Source organism: Venturia canescens, chromosome 10, assembly GCF_019457755.1.
Source record: "Venturia canescens isolate UGA chromosome 10, ASM1945775v1, whole genome shotgun sequence".
NCBI lineage: Eukaryota > Metazoa > Arthropoda > Insecta > Hymenoptera > Ichneumonidae > Venturia > Venturia canescens.
The window spans coordinates 16,100,722-16,116,759 of record NC_057430.1 but is presented as its reverse complement, the minus strand read 5'-3'; the positions used below and the strand labels follow the sequence as shown (position 1 = coordinate 16,116,759).

Sequence of the window (16,038 nt, the reverse complement as noted above, 5' to 3'; positions counted from 1 at the left end):
ACGCTCGACCGCCCTCGCGGTTTTTCACTCGGGAAATTGAATAAGAAGAGAAGCGTGTTCTCGAAAGCTGGATAATCATTTCTGCACTCATCGATCATCCTGAAGTTGCGGAAAAAATGAAAAGGCCCGAGGAAGTTCGAGCTCCTGTGGCTTTTCAGCGCCCCGAGCCTCGACTCTCCTCCGGTCGTGCGGCTCGACAAGGTGACGCGACGTCGGAGAGAATCGATCGAAAAAAATCGTCAACCAATCCCATAAAAGTCGCCGAAAAAGTCAGTTGGGCCTCGGAATTTCCGGACTTATTCCCTGCCACCGTCCCTATACGCGGGCTCACGAAAGGCGAGCGCGTCTCCCGAGGCCGATAACTCAAAACGCAGTAACGCGGTGTGCCCGGAAAGAAAAGCGTGTGCCGAGGACAGCTCGGGATTGAGGTGCATCGTTGTTTCCATTATTCGAGAGTGTTTTGTTTCGCGTCGCCCAGAACAGGCTTTCTACTCGTCTCTATATTCGATTTCGCAGAGTAAATCCTTCAAATTTACAACTATTGGAGGAACTCTCGTCGGGGTAATCTGGCCTCGTATATCGTCGAGGAGAGAAAACGAGTGCGGCGTGTAGGACCGGGGCACATGTGGATGGAAAAAGAGCAGGGAGCTCGTCCACAAAGACGGGAACTCACGAACGCACACCGACGAGTGACAACTGTATCGTATAACGAGGTACGATCTCTCTGGCTACCGGCATTGTGTTACGTGCGCGTATGTGGGCTATTGTGTGTATGCTTTTTGCGGTGTGTTCCGAGGCTCTGTGTATCGTTGAGCAGGAGAGCAGCACGAGGAGGCTCGCGCTCTCGCTCCCACCGCTCCGTCTCCATGCACGTGTATAAATTCGCGTCCGTGTGCCGCCGGTGCTGCCGGCTCTTTCGATGTTTGCGTTGTGTGTGCTGCACCAGCGCACACGGTACCAGCATGCGGCAGCGCCGGGATCACCGGCTGACAGGTTCCTAATGGAACCCGTAAATACCGGGGCACCGCGAGTAGCTTATGTTTTCCAAATGAGATCCCGAAAATTGAGTTTGAGAGTTTCACATCGAAAGGCAGCGGGCCGAGAGAGGGAGGGGGACGAATGGCTCTTCCATAAGCCGAGATTGCGTTGTTTTCGGTTGCCGATGCTCTGTCAACGCGGGGCTCGTTCATATCTGATATCCGGCGAGCCGCGCTCCTCCTTAACGATCATCGATTTTCTATCCCTGCGCCTATTCTCTCCTCTCCGATCGAATTACCGGAGAGTGAGAGTGCCCAACTTTTTTATTAAATCTCCGTGACGAATGGAGTATTTTGAAACGTGCCCGAGCCGCCGCGGCACCGCGAGTCCGGACCCTAACTGGCCGCCTCTGACGGCCTCAAATTTAATTTATACGTTTAGAGGACTTTAATATCGGATCCCCGTACTCGCTCGATGGAGCACGATGCACGGATGTTAAGGGGGGGGGGGGGCGATTTGAGAGGATTTTTCGCTTCTTTTTCTTCCGCTTCCAGCCCATTTTTTCTGTGCTCACCATTTTTATGGCTTTGAACGTGCGTTCCATGATCGAAGCCCGCGTGCAGCAACGCTGCGGAGGGGATTCGGAGTTTTACGCTTGCGGAGACTCCGCTAATTGCGATATTTATACTTTCAATGTTCGATCGAACCACTCGAACGTGTTCCCGACAGCTCTAAGCGAATCTCCCTAATTCCGAATTAATTGACGGCCGCGCTGGCATCGAGCGGATAAGCAAAGCGAGTTGACGGCTCGCGATAATTGAGACAAAAAGGGGATACTCGAGCCGCGGCACATAATAAGGTGGAAGTGCGCGAGGACTCGTTATAACTCGCGATACGAGTGCAGAATTTTATTGCATAACAGCGAAATTGTAGAGCACACCGGGGGGCAGAAGAGCAAGCAGGAAAAAGAGAGACGAAGAGCCAAGGGAGAGAGAGCATCGTTTTCTGATGCTGGTAGTGCCAGCGCACGTAACGCGTTCGATATATTCCGTTGTGTGTTCCACGTGTGTATTATATTCCCCGGGGCCTCGCACGCATTCAATAATACGTCGTAATGGCAGTGCAAATTAGCTTCTGCGCGGATTAACTCATTGCCAGAGAGCTGGAGGGCTCCGGTGGCTGACGTATACACTTCCACATAAGTAACGCGTGTGCACAGATAAGAGAATCGAAGTGGGAAAGAGAGGGAGATGGACGGAAATCGATCGATATATTAATGACCGCTCCGGGGGTTTCGCCGCATCGCTCGGCTTCCTTGTTTGTCCATCGCACTCACTTAGCCCCGAGCAATATATTCGCATTTAGTGTGTACAAATAATGTGGATATGAGGCACGGCTCGGGTGTGTGAGCCACGGGATATAATGCACTTCGTTGTGCGAATTTTCCCATGATTTTATCGCTCCCGAGCTCAATCTCAAATTTATTTATATCCAAATTTGGTTAAGCTGCGAATGCTCCGGGTTGTCTCATTCCCCTGGCTCTAGCAGCGAGCAATCTGCCCGTGTTCGTTGAACGAAAAGACCTTATACGCTAATTCAATCCCTCGTGAGTTATTAATGCCGGTTACGCGAGCATTTGTTTCTCGACCATCGATCCGAACGCGACATCACGGTGCAGAAAGCCGCCGCCGCCGCCGCCGCCGGTGCCTCGTGTCCCAGCACACACCGGGTTGTTATGGACCACCACTCTCGACTAATTTCAAGCTCGACACAATTCGCCGCAAGTCGATTTATCGATGATTCACTTTGCTGCGAATTATCCTGGCGATGTCAAGGTCGCTGTGCTCGGCTTTTACTCGCTTCGACTTGAAAACTCGTTGCGGATTCCAACAGGCCTGGATGAGCGGCGGCGTCGCTTTGTCCCTTCCCGCGAAGTGCGGACTTGAAGATGTTTAAAAATGACTCTGAACGTCGTGACACCGGCTCGAAGTGGCTCGAGGCGAAAGGCGTGAGCGACCCCGAAAACTTTGAAGGCCCAATTCCGAGTCGGAATTAGCACCGAGCCGCGCGGAGGCTTTTGATGGAAGGAACTCTCGGCACTGGTTTGTTTCTCATTAATGCAGTTAGAGCTCGCGTTGCAAGCAGGGGTCAGAGGTGGACGAGCGGGCTGGCAGGCAAGCACAGAGGACGAGAGAGTGAGCGACGTAGTGGAAAGACCGCTTCACTACGACCGGTTTAGTCTCGATGGGAAGGCAGCAGCGTGCCCCTAACGCCATCGGTGAATATTCCCCTCGATCGAGTGTGGGTGAGCGAGTCTGTGTGTCGGAGATTGAAAGCGCAGTGTAAGCGTACGGCCTCCGATACGCTTAATTTGACGTAACAAAGCGCGAGCGTATATGCACGGCGAGGAGGCTTACACAGAATACCGTAGAACTCTCCAATGTTACTCTTCGCATGTAGGAAACACACGTACCGGCCTCTCGCCCTGCCTCCGCTCTGGCTCTGCCTCTGCCTGTGTCGGTGTGTAAAACACTGCGCTATTATAACACGAGCCACCAGCAGCAGCCCCACTCGTGTTCCTCCAACTTACGAACTAATTTACTCGCGAAATTAATCCGCGCGAAGGCTCCAGACCCGGAGAGTTTCTAAAATAATAATTACAGCGCTAGCTCTCTCTCTCTCTTTCTCTCTCTCTCTCTCTCTCTCGCTCCCCGTTCGTGTATAGCAACTCCAGAAGGGTGCAGTGACGCTAGAACGAGACGTATAAGCGAGGAACGATTCTCCATACACCCGAGCCCCTCTATTCATAATGAATAAACCACTTTAGTATTGTACTATGAATCTACTCTGCACACCATAAGTTCGCATTTATTCTCTCGTTGTGTATATACGGAGCTTAATATATTTGTGCGGCGCGCTGAAAGCGAGTGCTGGGACTACACGAGTATCGTCGTTTGAGCTATTTTAATTGCGATAAATCTTGTATCGTGTGTACGCGTCGATCGATCGCGAAGATTCGGCTTTTCGCGAGGCTTTCGCCGCGTTTCCTCGGGTCTGGATAGCCGCGACGTTTGCTTTCGGGCGCGGTGCAGAATTCGTGGATTTTAGTTTCCATTTTGAGTTGGCTTTTCGTAACAATTAGCCAAAGTTGAGCCTCGCTCGCTCGGCGCAGTTTCGAAAGCGTTACTTTTTCTCTTAATTAAACGTGCATTCGAGCAGAAAATTCGACGAAATTCCCCGGGAGAGTCTCGCGGGCGCATTAAATATACACTTTTCGCGATGCGGACGTGTGCTCGCTCGAGGAGCGGAGCCAAAGCTAGTGCGGCGTACAACACATTATTGTTTCATTTCCACTGCGGAGGTATCATGAGATCGAGTAATTAATAAAAGCCATTAATGCCTCGCGCATCGCCCGTATGATGGAAAAACACAATAATCTCCGCGAGCGAGCGCACGTTACATTGAAATGAGAAAATAAGCTTACACCCGATCCGATGAAATAGAAATGCTGCGCGAAGAAATCGTTCGAGAAGCCCGAGCCCGGAAAAATGCTTAATTGAATCGAGCACGTGCTATCTCCGAGAGCATCGACGATACATTATTTTATAGGAAGCCTCGAGAGTTATTGTCGTTAACGATTTAATTGGAAATGACCATTAAAAATGATATCTCGACGATGAAAGCCAGCAGAGAATAAAGAGAGAGACGACCACGTTGTATTTCAATCATGATATTAATCTCGCTGCGATCTAGACTGCTTCGTCTATGTGTGTGTGTGTGTTTGTGTGTGTTACAGCGGTGCCGAGAGCCTGGGCAGCTGACAATACTATAGCTAATAATACCTAATGCCGTTGTGTATCTCGTGGGCACCGTATGTCCATCTAATCACACTGAGTGCTGTGCGTTACTCATCGGCCTACACACTACCGGCTTGCGCTCGCGCGCGCGCGAGAATAGTAAGCTCTTGAACAAAGGGAGCTGAGTGTATGGAATGGAGTAATGGCTGATAATATTGTGGCTTACGAAAATAGGGAGAGGTAAAAACGCCGGGAACTGGTGAACCGAGCGAGGATTGTTGGTTGAGTGTTTTTCTCAGGAAATGATAAATTCCACTTAAAACATCAGCTGTACGAAGGCCCGCATGTGCCAGAGATTGGATTTTTATCGGCGCAAGATCGCGGTCGGGTGTAAATTATTATTTGCAATTGCGGCATTAGGCTCTCGATAATTACCGAGGATTTATTCTCCTGCCAGAGGATCGAGAATACAAACAGAGTGGGAATAAAACGATCGGGGAAATGCCCGGGACTCCGGTTGATCCCACTGAAAGGCCAGGCCCGTTTTTGTCCACGAAAACCGTTCCCAATGGCTCGTAACGGTGGCGTGACGACTTTTAACCTCGCTGTACATCGCGCCGGTCGAGCGGTCCGCGTTTTATGAATTTTCTCGAGTTCGTCACGAGCTCGGAGCAGAGGAGGGGGCCGAAGATCCGGCGCTGAGAGCGCCTCCCGTTTATCCCACGCGGCAGGCACCCTCGCACACGTACGCCGAGAGACGCACACTATTAAGGGGGTGGAAACAAGTGGTCGAGCATTTATAGACGCGACGCGGTGGCAGGGCGAAGTGGCTATTTTCCGGCGAGTGCGCACCGATTAAAAATCCAATTCGGTCGGTCCCGGCTCGGCCGCAGCGGAAGCAGGAGCGGGACGCAGCGGCTCGGGGGGAGATGAGATCGAAAGAACCTGCTTCTATATATGTATGAATCGTAACGCGCGCGGAAGCCTCGAAGAAAACCCGCGGGAGTCGAGTCGTCCTCGCCGAAGAGGCAAAAGTCGTTGAGCAAGCCCGCAGAAGCTTTGCCTCCCGCGATGGAACTAATTCATTTGGGCGAACGCTCCCGCGATCGCTCGATAAATTCGCGAATCGTATAACCTCCCCGGCCGGCGCGCTCACTCGCTCTTTTACTTCCTCTGCACCGCGATGCGACCCGCGTCCCGCGAAGAGTTCACGAGCAAAGGAGCCTTACGACCCTCGAGCGCGTCGCGATCGAGAAAAGGGCTTCGAAGGAAACGGAGGAGAAGGAGAAAAGAGGCCGAGGACGCGAGCAGAGCGGCGGAGCTCGAGCCTCACGCGCCGCTATGTCTGTACGGAGAGGCGCAAAGAGAGCCGAAGCATCTTGATACTTTTTCCATTTACTGAAATTGATATTACTTTCGTAAGGGTTTATGTACGCGAGTTATATATTTATGTGCGTATAGAGAACACGGTGCATGGACGCGCGAGAAGCTGGGCGAGGGGCGGCCGCGCGAGAGCCGAGGGTCACGCGGAGATCCATCTAGCCTATAAATTTTTAACGGCGTAAAACTTTCCATCGAGAGTTCAAAGGAGAGGTGGAGGGAGTGATAGAGATACGCCGGGATATTTTCGAGCCCGAGATTCCTTTCGACAGATATATCGAAAATGAAAAGCCCCTCGTGCGCGCGCGAGTGCCCGTGTCCCCGGGCTTTTGTCGCACCGGGAAGCGACGAGCAACCGCGTTTCGAGAGTTTACCATATGAATGCCGAAAAAATTCTCGGCCTCGGGATAATAAATTGGCGAAAAGAGAGAGCTCAGGCCTCGTTAATCCTCGTATAATCAGGCGAGCTTATGAGAATTAAGAATAAATGAGAGGCAGCCAGAGCGAAGGAGGAAGGGGATTAAGGGAGCCCTCGCCCCGGACAAGAGTTTAAGCAAGCCTCGCCGAGAGGTCCGAAAGGAACGGGGCCCGAGCCAAGGAGTAAAACAGAGTATACCTCCACCCGTCGCACGCGCCCAGAGCACCGGAGGGATCCCGTTGTATATCCCAAGCGGCCTACGCCAGTGATAAATGACCGTCGCGCGTAATACGGGTAGAAAGGGGGAAGCCAGCAGGTCGTCGGATGAAATTGCGATCGGGAAACTCGCGAGAGAGACGCGGCATCGCCGGGTGGGTCATGAAATTTTCTAATTGAATGGCCAACTCGATTTCGTGCGAAACACGAGCCTCCGCCCCTTCCTTCCTTCCTTCCTGCTCGCTCTTCGTCGCATATATTTATACACAGACGCGCATCCCGCCTGCACACACATCGCCCCCGAAGCCCTCTATCCACTTCTGCAACAGTCCATCACCTCGATACGTGCGAATGTGTTGTATACGTTTATACATCTACTCGATTGTGGAACGCGAATGCCCTGCGATCCCAACATACGTCGAGGTTACTTGGTGTAGTCGTTCAACCGCGTACATGCACGGAGAGCTACACCGGAGAACTGCCTCGTTCCATCCCCTTTGCACCCGCTTTCCGCCCCTCGCTCTCTCTCTCTCTCGCGCGCTCCGGCTCCCTCGGGGACTCGACTCTCTGTCGCAACCCCGAACAGGATCGCCAGGCGACTCTGGCTATAGTCGCGAACCATTCACCAGTCAAACCGTCCGGCAGGAGGTTAGTCGTGACTGCGTATGGAGTGTTTCGTGCCGAATCACCTGCCGCTGGATTCTTCGGTGTTGGGGCGAATCCCGATCGATAAAAGTGATCCAACGGACTGGCTAATTTACAGGCACGCTATTCTTCGCGGGAAAACGAGTTTCGTCGAGTGACAGCGCGCGCGCGAGATTGTTTGATTCGATGATACGTTTGCTCCTGTCGTTTAATCATGTCTCGTCGAATGTTTGCGAGCCTTCGTCAGCGCCATCGTAACGCTGTCGCATTCGTGTAACTATACGGAACGGAGCTCCGCCGTGACAAATGACGTGGAAAGGGGGATGCAAAAAATGGAAAAATAGCTCCGGCTCGCACCCACTTTTCCTAATTGCTTTTTTACGCCCGATACATTTGTTTGATTCTTTCGAAATGAATTTTATTCTAGCTTCGGCGAGAACGAATCCGCACGCGAACTTGCGGACTCGATCGCCCGTTTATTCATTTCTCAGTACCTTGGCCGAGGGATTCAATCAATATTTTCGAATCCGGCGAAAAGTAATTGGAAATCCGAAGCCCCCGTCTCGGACCCCCCGTCAAAGCTTTTTTTACACCCCCAAACTCATCTCCGATCCCTCGAATCAAAGTCCCCGGAAAAATCTCGACCGCCATCAAATTTGAGAGACACCGACACACGCTCCTCCGTCAGTGCGGATACCCGCCACTTTTAGCAATCAACCGATCAATGATTCGGCACGGAATGTCCGATAGCGACGCCCGTATATGCACCCCCCGAACGGTAGAAGGGTGTACGTGTCTCGTTGGAATCCAATCGCGGATCGCTTCCCCCGACCTGGCCCTCTCTCGCTTCCATCCTTTTCTGTGTGAGAGCATTCGCCGCGGTACACATCGATGACTCTCGGATTAAAATTTAATTACTACCGAGCATTAATCGAACGGGATACGAAGAAGGAGGAGCTGCGAGCAGGGGGTGTGCGAGGATCACGCAATGAGAAGAAGCCTGTGGGAGGAGGAGAGCGAGAGAGAAGGAGAAGAGACGGAAGGAAGGAAGATCAGATCTCGACGCGCGTATCGTCTCTCGCCCGGTAGCCGGAGAGAGACCGCGCGCGGCTGGCTCTCGCTCTCGGCTCTAATGTGATTGCTTTACTGCCCTAGCGAGAGCTATTGGCGCGCGCGCGCGCGAGGCCATCATAAAACCTTTCTCTCTCTCTCTCTCTCTCTGTCTATATATACATTCTTTTTATATAAATATAGAGTTGTACATTATATCGGACAGGGCGCTAAAATGGAATTAGTTTTTTGCAATTTCATCTCACCAATTTTCCGCCTCCTTCTCCCGCCTCCTCTCGATCCTTGCGATCATAATTTTAGCCGCAGCTGTGAGGATAAACAGGTACGGGAAGAAAAGAAGAAGAAACGGGTCATTTTTATTGATGCACTTGCACAGCTGCTTGTCGAGCGAGGGCCGGTTGGCTCGAATTTCGTCCACTGCTCCTGACTTCCGTCAGGGCGCCTCTCTCAATGGGGGGGGGGGGGGGGGGGGGGTTCGATGCAATTTACATTTCCAGCTAATCCGGGAGATCGAGTTGAAAAGAAATATTGTTAAACGCGTCCAGCCCGGATGGTTCGTTTAAAACGCGATTTGAAATAGCAGGAATAAGTTAGCCCCGAGAAGAAAGTTCTAGCGCCCGAGCCTCGTTCAACATGATTTTTCATGCTTGCCAAAAAGCCGAGAGAGCAACGCACACCGACAGCCGACACAGCGCATTTCGTGTGTGTATTGAAAATCATCGATTTTTCTCGGTCACGCCTTCTCCTCGTCGTCGTCGCCGTTCATCCGTCGCTCCCCGAGCGGAATCGAGCCTGATTGCATCGATCCCTTCTCCACAATATTATTTTACCGTGAAAGAGAGCGAGAGGGAAGGGAAAAGGGAGAGATGCGACGGGAGCACACACAGCGGCGGTAGCAGCATCCTGAAAACGCGGACAGAGAAGAGAAGAAGCTTTGGCAGCAGGAGATGAAGAAGGAGAGGAGCGACGCTGGCATTTTCCAGGGATTTAGGAGACCCATGAAGTAAATAGGAGTCCTGACCGTTCTCCCGTAAAATTGTATGTGAAATTGTGCAATGTGTCTTGCGAATTGAATTGCCGGTAACGACATTGATTTTATTGCTTGTTTCGCCATTCTCTCCCGGAAAACGAGGATATCTTTTGTGGATATAACGACTCGACAAAAAGTAAAAACTTCTCTCGTACCGTTTGGTGAGGGTCTTCGCGAAATGCGCAGCGAGAGAAAAAAGCGGATCCTCTGCGACACGATTTTGTCCGGAGGGGAGCGGGAGGGGGTGGGGGGGGGGGGGAGGATCAAATTTTTGTAAAACTTTATCGTATATGACTCCGGAGTACAGTGAATTCAGCCAAATCCCCGCACTTGTGTATATTTTAGTGCTTGCACTCGAGGTAAAATTGCTGAATAGCACACGCGACGATCATTCTCGTCTGTTCTCGTAAAGCTCTCGCTTTTGGCCTCGCTGTTTAAGGGGTGCTTACTCCCTGACTGGCGTTCGCCCTCGCGTAGCCGGTCGGCCACCTTCATAATTTGTTTTCAATGATTTACCGTCGGCTAATTGCAAAATGCAGCGAGAGCGGTAATATTGCTTTGGAGGATACGCGTCGAGGGGGCGGCGAGCGGGAGAGCGACGCCGCGAGCGAGAGAGACAGAAAGACCGAGATAGAGAGAGAAGCTATACTTTAGTTTGCAATTTAAACTTTACTTCCTCTGGAATTGATTAGCTTTTAGTAATTAAGCAAGCAACGCCTTGGCCCACTCGCGCTGGCTCCCGCTCCTCTCTCTCTTCCCCTCCATCCGCTGTCAGGGGTCGCTCCTTCTCCTTTCCACCTTCCTCGTGATCCAGCCTTTCCATCCTTCTTCTGCAGACTAACGAATACACGCACGCACACAAACACACACACAGGCTGAGGAAGGAGCGTGCGCCCGCGCTTCCGAGCAACCGGGACTTGGCAATCGGTCTTTCTCTCTCCCTCCCTCTTGCGTTCGGAAGAGTGGTAACAGCAAGCCGGTAGGGTGGTTTTAATCAACGCCTCGTGCGCGCTGCGGCTACTCCCCCTCCTCTTTCCTCCCCGACATACACGTTTATACAGAAACTGTGTGCTCACTTTCCCTCTCGCGCATTTGCCCGTGTCTCGGATAGTGCGAACGACGCGGAGAGACGAGAGGGAAGATAAAAAAGAGTTTCGTACTTCCGCGGGAGCGGGAACGCCAGCTAAGCTGCGTATTTTTTCACGCGAAAACCTCACCTCGAGCCAGAACCTTGTATTCCCTGCAGCCCTCCTCCCCCGCCCTCGTTCTCCTTCACTTTCATTGTTGACCGAATGAGAGGAAGCGAGAGGTGGAACACACAGTGCGAAGCAATTTCGGCATGGAATGCGTTCCCCTCGATAGGTTGCTGCCGCACCGCGCGCGGCGATGGCAACGCTCGCCTGTCGGCGCGACGGTAGTGGTGCTTGCCCAGCGTCCGGACAGGCCCAACCAATTTCAACTTCCATTATACTCCCTTAGCCCGTAGCGGCTGGAGCTTTTCCAAAGTGTACTATCTCGACGCACACATAAGCACGGGACGGACAGCGAAAGCGCAGGACTCGCGGGGCTGGACCTTGCGCGGGGGAGACTTCGAGCCCCTTTTTCCACTCGGGCCGGCACGGCGGGCTCTGGGACTTTCGCATCGGGTTAAATGCAATGAAAATGTCCTCCGCGCGCGTTCGAGCCTGCTTCGGCTTAATCGTCTGTTTCCCATTGAACGAGTGCTTGTCAATGTTTGCTCATAAAATATTCACTGTCCATTTGCCTTTTCAATTTGGTCAATGCCTATTTTCAGCCTTTTTTCACGAGCAATTACCACACCGAGAGTCGCTACGTCAAATTCAATGGAAGAGAATTAAGCCAAAGTCGATTGCCGATATTTTATTTAGTTTTGCATTCACTTTTTAACGCTCCTAGGGGCGCGTGTTGGTTTTTATCAGTGCACTACCATCGACGAGCCGTCCCCCGTGCCGCGGCTCTCTAATGAACATTCGTTAATGAACGCTCTCGTTATTAATGCATCGCGTTTGCGCTATCAAACTCGGACGAGCGAATGTTACTAATTTTTATGAATTCTTTGTCGCTTCGCGTCGATTCAAAAGCCTCGGTTGCTTCCCTGCAGTTTTTTCGCTTCGATCCCCCCCCCCCCCCCCGCGCTATCAGCGGCAAATACTCTCGGCCGAAAATCGAGCCGACTAATGGCCTCGATTTAACTTTCAATGCCTCTGTTTCTCCTTTCCTTCCTTCCTTCCTTCCTTTCTGTCTCCGCAAAGCTGCCAGACTATTCATCAACATTATTATTCGCATGGAATTATTAAGGGGGTAAGAAAATGTAATTAATTAATTAAAAAATGGCAGTTCTCGTCACATGCATATTCCATCGTATATATTTAGTATTCCCTTTTGAGAGGTGCTCGCGTCGGTGCTCTCTCTCTCTCTCTCTCTTGCAAGTCTCGTCGTCCTCGTCAGTGGAAAATCCTCCGCGATTCGCCCTGGCAATTTCTCGCGTAGCATCACTCGAGGGCGATGTAAAGTCGCTCATTTCCTCTCTCGCCTCTTGCCGCCTCTCCCGATTCCCCCGTGCCCGCTCTTTCTCGCTTTCGCTAGTTTCCGGGCTCTCGTAAAATGTTGTTTTTTAATTTAAAAGACGCCTCGAGGTTAATATACGGCTTTAATTTCGGGATTTCGTTTATGGGCTCCGTACGCAAGAGTTCTTCGCCGGCGTGCCGCCCGACGAGGAGGCTCGCGGCGAGGGGGAAGCGCGCAGAAATAAGCGGGGCCGAGCGAGGCGCGAGTGGTACACACTCAAGGGTAGCTTTTGCCGACACGACGACGACGACGACGACGACGAGCTGCGGCGGCGGCAGCGACGACCGTGGTAGTGCTCGTGGCCGTCGTGGTGGTGCTCGTGACGCTAGACTAGGAGAAAACGGGCTGCTCGGGGTGAGGGAGTGGCTGACTTGGTGCTCGGGCGAACCACTTCCGGCCACGAAGATTGACTTCCGACTCGCTTTCCACTGTGTGTGAACTGGCGCGCCGGCAGTCCCGGCGTACTCCCCCTCTGCCCCTCCGCCCTCGCATAAATTCTCCTATACAATAACCCCGCTCCTCTCTGGATATACGAATATACAGCACTGTATACATTTGTGTATTATGTACACAGCGTATATGAACGAAAGCGAGCGAAAGAAACCAATCGTTTTCCCCAACCCTCTCATCTGCTTTCTCCGGCACGCGGCTTTTCGACCCTCAAGGCTTTTCTCTCTCTCTCTCTCTCTCGCTCTTTCGCTCTCGATCTTTCGCTCTCTCGCGCGTTTCATTTCCTCGGAGAAAGGTAAAGCAAAAATAATAACTTGATCTTTTTATTTCGTGTACCAACGGCAAACCTCGACTCACCGATTTTTCGCAAATAAATTATTCCGCTCTGGATTCATTGTTAGCCGGCCTTTCAGACATGATCACATTATATTTCTCGTGCCCCCTATTGAGGCGAGCACGTGAGCTGATGCGTGCACGTGGGAACGGTATTTATTATTGAGCCAATTGTGAAATCCGAATTATGGAAGTTAGTTTATTTATTTCGGAAGTCTGCGAGGCTCGTTCCCCTGAAAATATAACGAGTCGGAGGTGCACTCGCATCGATGGCGAACTCGGATTCCCGAACGGTCCCACGACCCCGCGGGCGATGGAAACAATCACGGCGGAGTAATTATCAGCATTTTGAAGTTTACTAAGAAGCCAATTAAGGTCGACGGAATGGCAATAATGGGAGGAATCGTCGTCGCTATTTCGTCGCGAGATCTTTCCTCCCCGAAACGCATGAATGGAAGGAAGCCTGTGAGTACAGTCCGAAAAAGATTTGCAAGCCGAATGAAAGCATCTCCTCGATATTCGACATAATTAGCGAGACCTTTTTGTTCCCCGGGGGATGCGTTTTCCAATAGAAAACTCAGACGAATTCAATGTATCGCGAGAACGATCGAATTGATTGGGTGAGGGCTCTGAAATTGAGTACTTTTGCAAAAGTAGCTGTGATCAATTAAGGGAAAAACTCGTGCTCGTTAATTAACGGTTCTCGAGTATCTCGAGAGAGGGTCGAGGAGCAGGAGCCGGGGGCGAGGGGTTGCTCGCCGATGCTCGATCGACGGCGGTGCACGCCGGTACGGGAGCGAGGGAGAGAGGAGAAGAATTTTAATTAAGGTGCATATAAGAGCAAGCTGGGAATACTTCGTGTAATAAACAGGCGATCCGGTGCTACGAAACTCGTTGGTTTTATATTTCTTTTTCATCCTGTTCTCCTTGTTTTTCTTTTATTATTATTTCCTCGTCGTTGTTTTTTTTTTTTTTTTATTATTTTTTTCATTTTTATTCTTTAATCAATATCCACAGCAGAGTTCGTTTCCGTGTTAATTGAAGCCGAAAATGAAAATCGTCAAGTGCGTGAAGGACCGCGCCAGGAACTTTGCCATGAAATTCGTACTCCGAGATCCGACTCGAGCACTACGTGTGGCTCGAGTTTCTACAGTGAGGAGAAGAGAGGAAGCGAGAGAGCGAGAGAGAAGCCAACTCGTACCATTAGGGTCGACACTTCACCGGGGCCAATTACAATCGGTCATCGCACGCGCCGAAGCAATTAAGGCGCTCCCAATTATCGTACGTCGAGGCGCGCATATATCTAGAGCGGGAGAGAAAGAGAGATGGCCTCCGAGAAACGTACATATGTAGACTGTGTTAACCGTAGCGATTTGATCGCGCGATGAACGCCCGAATGCCGACATAAATCGGTTAGCGGCGTGTCTCCACGCCGTGCGTTTTGTACGTCAACGTGTGCATGATAATAATGGGGCCCGTTCCAATATGAGGAGGAACGAGAGAGACGGGAAATTATTGGGGAGACATGAGAAAAGCATGAACGCGTTTCTTGGTCTGGGCTCGCGGTTATTGGAGTGTAAAACGGGGAATAATTGAAGTTAATGGAACTGACCAGTGGAGCGGGAACCGGCGATCCTCCCTCGTGGCTCTTCACTGAGGAATATCCTTTTAGTTAACTGCTCCTCAATCCTTGTCGATGCGTTTATCTCTGGTCGGTGCACAAGATAAAACAGAAACACCGAAAAAACGCACTTTATTTCAAATTCACTCTAGCAGGGCGCCAGATCGCATACTAAAGGCGGTCAACTCGACAATACACACTTTCGATGATCGGCGAATTGCTGGGAGCAAGCCACCGCTGAACACTCGAAAAATGTAGTTTTTTCCCCACTTTGGGTGTCAATTTTTTATTTTTTTTTTTCCCCCTCGTTTCCCGAAAATCGCGCGTGCCTGAACGCGGAACTCTGAACAGCTTTGAGTTGCCGCCGCGGCTCTCGCTACTCGCCCGTTGTACTCGCTTCTCCTCAACGTGCGCAACCCGGCGGTCCGACTCGGAGTGGAGTCGCGCCAAGCGAGGATCGCGACTCTGCGATGTGACGTCACGCGAGGAACGGGACGGGGAAACGCCTGCGCTCTTGTGCACCGCGCACACTTTCTCTCGCTCGCTACTCTCTTCCTCTTTCTCTGGCTCTCGGCACGCCGAGCGGGGGTGGAGATTACGCGTGTGTCTCGCGTACCATCAACTGAATTCTCTCTCTCGCTTTTTCGCTCTCGTTTCCTGAACGATTCTTCGTGTCGTCTCTCTGCCGGACGAGAGCAACGACAGCCAGACTCACCGACGGTATAAATGACTGTTACATGCTCTCGCAGAGCTTCAAAGTGGCGTATCAGCTGCCTGCGTGTTTGTTCTTCGTGTTTCTTCCGCCCCCTCCCCGCGGCCTCGCGCGCTTTCAATATCTCTATTTCTCCGGCTTTCTGTACCAATTACGTAGCAACACAATGCAGAAAAGAAGAATATCGCGCGAACGGGGAGCTCTCCGAGCGCGAGGGAACTGCCGATCGGGCTGACCGGATGTGCAATTATGCTATCAGCTTATTGCGACTGGAGAGAGAAAAAAGCACGCGCTCCCCCCCTGCGTTCGTTTCATCTCCGTTACTTTTGTAATATCTTCTCAGCCGGCTGATAGCTCGCGCTCTTGATAGACGCGCGGGCGCGCGAGTTGATTAAAAAGAATTCGAAAAATGTAATTTTCCCTCTCGAACCCGGGGGATCGGCGGCCGAAGCGTTTTTTTACGATCGCCGATACAATTGGGATTATTCTTTTGAGAAGAAACGGAGATGAAAACGACGCGGGGGTTCGTTTGAACTCGGAATATTGGGAACTGCGTCGAATTTCGCTGCTCTGTAATCAAATCAGTAGGGAGAGAGCCTTCGTCCAATCCATCAGGAAGAAAAACGTTGAAGTTTGCCCGGGTAATTGTAAGTGGTCACCGACAATGTCGCTCTCGTCGCACGAAGCCTCGATACAAAATTCATTAATGTAATATACGTGTACAAATTGGCGTTGATAGAGAGAAGGTCGCGCGGTCGCGCGGGAATGTTGCACTCTCGATGATTGCATTGAAATTCG

The 16,038-nt window shown here is 51.5% G+C and overlaps 1 protein-coding gene across 2 annotated transcripts in view; it reads right to left on the bottom strand.

Moving 5' to 3' along the window:
* The window catches only part of LOC122417206 (insulin gene enhancer protein ISL-2-like), a 77,404-nt gene extending 62,440 nt beyond the window's left edge, over positions 1 to 14,964 (bottom strand). Inside the window, exons 1-2 of one of the 2 annotated variants that reach the window (XM_043430540.1) lie at positions 14,729 to 14,964; positions 14,520 to 14,615 (exon numbers count right to left, since the gene is read on the bottom strand). The gene's annotated coding sequence lies outside the window, so the exon portion shown is untranslated. Of the gene's footprint in view, positions 1 to 14,519 lie in introns of both variants that reach the window. The other variant, XM_043430535.1, reaches the window with a different exon arrangement.
* Positions 14,965 to 16,038: the final 1,074 nt, after the last annotated feature.